The sequence below is a fragment of the Dipodomys spectabilis genome, unplaced genomic scaffold (assembly GCF_019054845.1).
Source record: "Dipodomys spectabilis isolate Male_0828 unplaced genomic scaffold, ASM1905484v1 ptg000536l, whole genome shotgun sequence".
In the NCBI taxonomy this organism is placed as follows: domain Eukaryota; kingdom Metazoa; phylum Chordata; class Mammalia; order Rodentia; family Heteromyidae; genus Dipodomys; species Dipodomys spectabilis.
In genome coordinates this window covers 327,652-334,724 of record NW_024871213.1, presented here as the reverse complement: position 1 = coordinate 334,724, position 7,073 = coordinate 327,652, and the positions used below count along the sequence as shown (strand labels likewise).

Sequence of the window (7,073 nt, the reverse complement as noted above, 5' to 3'; positions counted from 1 at the left end):
ATTGTGATGGTAGTTTTAGTACCATCTTGTTTGTGATCTTTTGGGTAAATGCCCAAAAGTGGGATTGCTGTGTCTTAGGGGAGTTCTATGTGAAGTCTTTTGAGGAACCTCCATACTACTTTCCAAAGTGGTTGAACAAGTTGACACTCCCACCAAGAATGTAGTACAGTTAACTTGTGGCCACATTCCCTCCAGCATCTGTTGTTGTAAAAGTATGGAATGGTACAGGAATTTGCCTGCCATCCTTGCACAGGGGCCATTCAAATCTTCTCTGTATCGTTCCAATGTTAGAGTAGGTGATGCTGAATGGAACATAGAACATGTTTTATAAATAAAGTGTAATTGATATTCTTAAACTAGACAATTCAACAAAAAGTAAGTTTAAAGAATTTTCATGAAATTTTAGAGCCATATACTTCTTACATAAGCACACATTTAAGAATAAAATCAAGATGGACAGGTCAAAAACAAAATAATTCCAGATATTTGTTGTTCAAGAGATGTGTAGGAGGAGGAATTCAATTATTCTATACAAGGCACCTGTCATAATGAACACTGCAGCAAGTGTTAAGTTTAGTTAAAAGTTTTAATGGTTTAAATATATTTTGGGAATTTGCTTATATATGCTAAAACAAGGACTGTTTGGCAGGTAATAAAACTTTTCGTTAAAGTATTTAAGATTTGTGGTAACAGACATATGCTACTATGTATGTATATTTCAGAGTTTATATGAACATTACTAATGAGAAGTTGCCAAGTCTTTGTGTAAAGAAGCAGAATATAAAGAGTTAAGACTTTATTAACTACAAAGTTTCTGTTAAAACTATAGGGCTTCCTTATTTTATTTTATGTCTTAAAAATTTTTTGGGGTCCGGTCAGGGGCCTGAACTATGGGCCTGGGCGCTCTCCCTCAGATCTTCAGCTCAAGGCTAACACTCTACCACTTGAACCACAGCGCCACTTCTGGCTTATTTTTTTGCTTATGTGGTGCTGAGGAATCGAACCCAGGGCCTCAAGCATGCAAGGCAAGCTCTCTACCACTGAGCTACCTTCCTAGCCCCTGGCTTCCTTATTTTATATGTTAGCGAGGAACAAATAATGATATAAGACATATACAAATGATTAGATGAGACTTAAATAGTAATCTTAGTGGGTAACTTTAAAGATTACTCATAACCTAAAAACCTCTTGTTGAATATCATAACCTTAACCTGTTTTAAATGTACAGGGATATGAGAAAATAGTAAAATTTAATAGGTAATACCCTTCAAATACTGAAAACACTGATAATTATTTTAGTTTTTATTTTAATCATTAATATTTTGTTATTGGTTTTCTTTATTTATAGCATTGTTTTCCTTGTAGTATAATACAACTTTTTGAAAGTCGTCATTAGGAGGTACATTGAGAAGGTTACTGGGATGGCCAAACCATTTTTTATAGAGGATGTGAATTTACAAAGAGGAAAATTAAGAACAAAATATTTATTTAAAAAATGATTAAGTAGAGTCTGAATCAGGAGTGTTGATAAATATCCACACTTAAAACCTTAGCCCTAGGCTGAAGCAGTGGTATTACAGAGTTGAGGCCACAAAAGTGAGAGACTGTGTTTTGTTTTATATTTTGATTTTTCTGGTAATGGGGTTTGAACTCTGGGTCCTAGGTGCTCTCCCTCAGCTCCAAGCTAGCGCTACCACTTGAGCCACAACACACTTCCATCTTTTTCTGCTTATGTCATGCTGAGGAATCAAACCCAGTGCACGCTAGGCAGGCACTCTACCACTGAGCCACCTTCCCAACACCTGAGAGACTGTGTTTTAAAAAATCATCTAAACAATAATTGCTTTCTTCTTTGGGATATATAATGAAATATATTAATATCTTTTTATGTCTTTGTGAATTGTCATACTACTAACTTCAGCCACTTTATCCTTTTCAAAGTGATGAAATATTTCTGAGAATTTGCTTCTGTGAAGATTGTTTTTGCATTTATAATTTCTTCTGAATCATTTTTATTTTTATCAAAATAACTTTATATTTCATGTTGATGGGTTATCATACATCAAATACCTCCAAATGTAGATGTAGAGTCTAAAGATAGCAGTATGAATATTCTCATACAGCTCTTGTTTATCTGTTATGCACTTTCAGTATTGTGATATTTCTCTTTCTCTTTCACTGTCTCATTTCCTCTCTTTTTCTTTCATGCTCCATATCTGGTAATTAGAATTTCTGCTGGTCTACTGTTATCCTTCAGAATCCACTGGTATTGTGGAAACATGATAGCGACCATCAGTTACCCTTGCATTGTTTAAGAGTTATTACAGTGACATGATGTTATTCTTTCCTATTCTAAATGGCAAAACAACAGATCTAGGAATTCCTTTTCACTTATACTACCATTACAAATTTTATCTCATAGGAATCATTGAGACGTTAGGATACTTTTAACCTCTGACCTAAAAGTTCTTTTTCTTTTACAAACAAATTTTTTCTTCTATTATCAGTGAATACATATAATGAAAACAATGCTAACCTATGGAAAGTAGACAGAAGATATTCAGGGATGAAAAACAAGGTTAATGGGGGAAGTGAGTAAAAAAGATGCCTATCATAGAACTAATATCCTCAGAGCAGTTTACCATGTACACTTTGTGAGAATGGCAATATGCTGGGAACTATAGATTGAATCAATGAACAACTGATATATATATATATATATATATATATGCACATATATTTATATATGTATATTTATTTGTATATGAATATATGTGTGTATATGCCCATCTATATGTAGACATGCATGTTACTGTACACAAAAATACACACATCCCTATACACATGTATAAATGCACACATTGAGAATGACACATAGCTACAGACAACACAAGTTTCACTAATTGTTGAATATGCCTTAGACAGAATGCTTGGAACCAAATATGTTGAAGAAGTATTTATCTCTATAAGTTCTTTTACCATTCCTCTTATCTCTTAAAACGGTTTTGACAGATTTGATTTGCAAAATGCAGTACAAGTGATAGCAAGTCACTCAGAAATCTCAGTAAGAAAACCTCATATGGCATCTCCCTGCTCCCCAGGGAATGCTTGTTTTTGTAGACACTCTCAACAAACAAAGTAGCAAGAAAATACCCTGGTGCAGAATAAAGTTATAAGTCTTTAAATGACATTCTTCCTTGAGCTCTTTTCCAACAGCCAGCATCAATTCCTAAGCAGAAGTGTGAGTCCTCAGAAGATGGGAGCTCAGCTCAACATTTCACCAACCCATTTGAAAAGTCCTATATGAGGAATACTTACTGAGGTCTTGCTGATTTCCTAGCTAAGAAAATAAGAAAAAAAGAAAGTATTTTAATGCATTAAAATTTGAGAATAATTTGTAACCTGTCAATAAATGTGTATAACACAATTATAACAAAATGAAAAAAAGTGATGTGCATATGATTTATGTGCTCTTGGACTTGGCGAGTGATTTTAGGTGTATCTATACAAGTAGAATCAGCATAAATCAAGCCAGCATTTCTTCATTTAAGATACAAGGAATGGATACAAGGTGACCCATTGTAACAATGAGATGTACAAGACATTCTATCAGATGCGGGGGGGTGGAGGGAAGGGATGGGGGGTGTGGAGGGAAGGGCCGGTATGGGAAAAAACAAGGAGAGGATAAAAATGCTCAGTAAGAAATGTACTCATTACCTTATTTATGTAACTCTAAACCCTGTGCACAGGACATTTACAATAAAAATATGTATTAAAAAGATACAAGGAAAATTTCTGTACTTATAGGAAATTGTATTTGTCACACAATATCAGTAAGGTATTGGTTTTAGGACCACAGGCATATTAAATTTTTTGATGCTCAAATTCTGTACATGAACACAGTATATTATTTACATTTGAATCTGACCTCAACCTAGTGCAGTGTAATTGCTATGAAAATTTTTACTACATTCTATGTTTGTAATGAAAAATAAAATCATATGCACTATCCATTCATACAATTTTTTCAGATAATTTTTATTGTGAAAATATAGTAAACAGTGGGTCCAATTACATGTGCAAGGGAATGAGTATATTTCTCATCAAGCTTTTTTGCCTCCTCCTTTGTTTCCCCTTCCCATTCCTTCCCATTCCCCACTCCCCCTCCCCTTTAATCCCCCCCCCCAGCCAAAGTTGTAAAGTTCGTTTTTCGACATAAATCTTGTACATCTCATTGCTGCAATGAATCCACATTTGTTTTTTCCCTTCCCCTTCACAAATTATACCAACATAAAATACAGTGAAAGCAGGGGTTATACCTTGTGGAAGGGACATACAAAGCAAGAAATAAATCATCTTATAAATTTGTTAGAAACAATCATAAGAAAGAAAAACATTTGAATCCTTACTTTGGGGTACATTTCGCCAAACATCAACTTATCTGAATGTTTCCGCTTGTCTCAGACATATACTAGGGATTGCAAGTAAGGGAAACCAAGGGAACTATGTTTCTTTGGGCTCGGATTACTTCATCTAATATACTTTTTCCGATTCTTTGTGTTTCCTAACAAATGTGGCAATGTCATTATTTCTGATGGAAGCATAGAATTCCATTGGGTATATAGTCCACATTTTCTTGATCCATTCATCTACTGAGGGGCATCTTGTTTGATTCAATATCTTAGCTATGGTAAATAATGCTGCAATAAACATAGTTATGATGGTAGCTTTAGTATGGTGTTGTTTGTGATCTCTTGGGTAAATGCCCAAAAGTCTGATGGCTGAGTCATTGAATAGCTATATATAAAGTCTTTGAGAAGCCTCCATACTAATTTCCAAAGTGGCACTCCCACCAACAATGCAGTAAGGTTCCCTTCTGTCCTCATCCCTTCCAGCATCTGTTGTTATTAGAGATCTTGATTATAGCCATTGTATCTTGGGTGAGGAGGTATCACGATGTGGTTTTGATTTGCATTTCTTTTCTGGCTAAGAAGGTTGTGCGTTTCTTCATGTGTCTACTGGCCATCCTTCTTTCCTATTCACAGAAGTTTCTCTTTAAGTCTTTAGTCCACTGATTTATTGGGAAGTTGTTTCTTCGAGGATTTGTTGTTGGGGGATTTAATGTTTTTGAGATCCAGGTATACTTTAGATATGAGGCCCTTGTTCTTTGTATGGCTAGTGAAAATCTCCCAATCCATGGGCTTTCTATTGATCTTGCTAGCTATGTGTTTGACATGCAGAAGTTATGCAATTTATTGCAATCCCATTTGTCCATCCTTTCTTTGTTTTTTTCTGTTTCTGGGTATCTTTAAAGAAAATATTGGTCTATGCAAAGGAAACCTAGGGTTTCTCTTACTCTATTCTTTAAAGTTTTCAGAGTGTCTGCTTTGACTCCGAGGTATTTGATCAATTTGGAGATGATTCTGGTGCAGGGTGATATATAAGGATATAGATTTCGTTTTCTACAAGTAATTTACCAATTTTGCAAGCACCATTTACTGAAGAGGCTATCTTTCTTCCATTATAGTTTTTAGATTCTTCATTGAAGATTACAGTGTTATAGGTCTGTGGATTCATTTCTGGGTTTTCAATTCTATTCCATTGGTCCTGAGGTCAGTTCTTGTGCCCGTAACAAGTTGTTTTGAATATTATAGCTTTGAAGTAGAGTTTGAAATTTGGTATTGATATTCTTCCAGCACTGTTCTTTCTATTAAGGATTGTTTTTGCTATTTGGGTCCTTTAATTTTTCCGTATGAATTTTTGCATTGCGTCTTCTATTTCCTTGAAACATCTGGTAGGAATATCAATAGGTATTGCATTGAATTAGTAGATAGCCTTGGGAAGTATTGCCATTTTCACGATGTTTATCCTTCCAATCCAGGAACATGGGAACACTATCGAATTTATGTTTTGATTTCCTTTTTCAAGTTTTTAAAATTTTCATCACAGAGATTCTTAGCTTCTTTGGTTAAGTTAATTCCTAAGTATTTTATTTTTGTGGGGCTATTACAAATGGAGTTGCTTTCCTGATTTCAGCCACACTTTTCTCATTGTTGGCATAGAGAAAAGCCATTGAATTTTTGAGGGTTAATTTTATACCATGTTACATTGCCAAAGTTTAGAATCAGCTTGAGTTATTTGGGAGTGGAGACTGTGGTATTCATTAAACACAAGCTAATGTCATCTGCAAAGAGGAAGAGTTTTATTTCATCTTTCCCTATTTAGATCATTTTTATATTTGCCTATTTTCTTGTTGCTGTAGCTAGTCATTCTAATACTAAATTGAAGAGAAGTGGAGAGAGTGGACATCCTTGTCTTGTGCCTGAGTTAAGAGGAAATGGCTTTAGTTTTTCACCATTAAGTTTTATACTGGCTGTAGGTTTTTGTCACATACAGCCTTTATTCTATTGAGGAATCTTCTCTGGATTCCTAATTTTTCCAGAACCCTCATGACAAAGGGATGTTGGATCTTGTCAAATGTTTCTTCTGCAACTATTGAGATAACCATGTGGTTCTTATCCTTACTGTTTGTGATGTGATGAATTATACCGGATTATTTGGTTATATTGAACCAAGTTTGCATCCCTGAAATGAATCCTGTTTGATGCTGGTGTATGATTTTGGGGATGAATTGTTCAAGTCAATTGGCCAAAATTTTGTTGAGAAGCTTTGCATCAATACTCATCAAAGAAAGAGAACAAAGAAATGGGTCTATAGTTCTCTTTCTTTGATGAGTCCCTGCCTGGTTTGGGGATGAGGGTTATGATGGCTTCATAGAATGAGTTCGGTAGTGAACTTTCTCCTTCAATTTCATTGAAGATTTGAAGGAGTATTGGTGTGAGCTCTGACATGAAGGCCTTGTAGAATTCCGCTGTAAATCCATCTGGTCCTAGGCTTTTCTGAGATGGGAGGTCTCTTATTAGTGTTTCTATTTCAATACTTGATATGGGCCTGTTAAGCTGGTTTAACTCATCTTGGTTTACATTCAACATTACAATATTTGCTAGGAAAATGTCCATTTCTGCCAGGTTCTCTAACTTACTAGTATAAAGGTTTGAGAAATAATCCATTAT

The 7,073-nt window shown here is 34.9% G+C and overlaps 1 non-coding gene across 1 annotated transcript; it reads right to left on the bottom strand.

Moving 5' to 3' along the window:
• Positions 1 to 208: 208 nt before the first annotated feature.
• On the bottom strand, positions 209 to 315 carry LOC122099812. Its single transcript, XR_006146008.1, has one exon. It is a non-coding gene; the product is annotated as a U6 spliceosomal RNA (small nuclear RNA).
• Positions 316 to 7,073: the final 6,758 nt, after the last annotated feature.